Genomic DNA, 328 nt, shown 5'->3' on the forward strand with positions numbered 1-328 from the left:
GACAGGTTGGACAAAATACTGTACAAAGTTCAAATTTCTGCAAGACCAGTTTCAGCTCTATAGTTATTTTACTACTTTTTGATGTATTTGGTAATGAATGAATGATCTTTATTGTCATTGTACATAGATACAATGAAACTCTGTTTGGCTTCCTCTCAGGCAATTAAATAAAGCGGTAGATAAAAACAAGACAGTAATAGAAAACAGTATTAGATAGATAAGTAGCAGAAAATAAGCTGCAGCAGCACCAGAATATCACAGTAATACACAAAGTGCCGTTAGTGCAAGTACTTGAGTCCTTGTGTGTACATGTTTCAGTCATTGTTCT

This window comes from Hypanus sabinus, chromosome 2 (genome assembly GCF_030144855.1).
Source record: "Hypanus sabinus isolate sHypSab1 chromosome 2, sHypSab1.hap1, whole genome shotgun sequence".
Taxonomy (NCBI): Eukaryota; Metazoa; Chordata; class Chondrichthyes; order Myliobatiformes; family Dasyatidae; genus Hypanus; species Hypanus sabinus.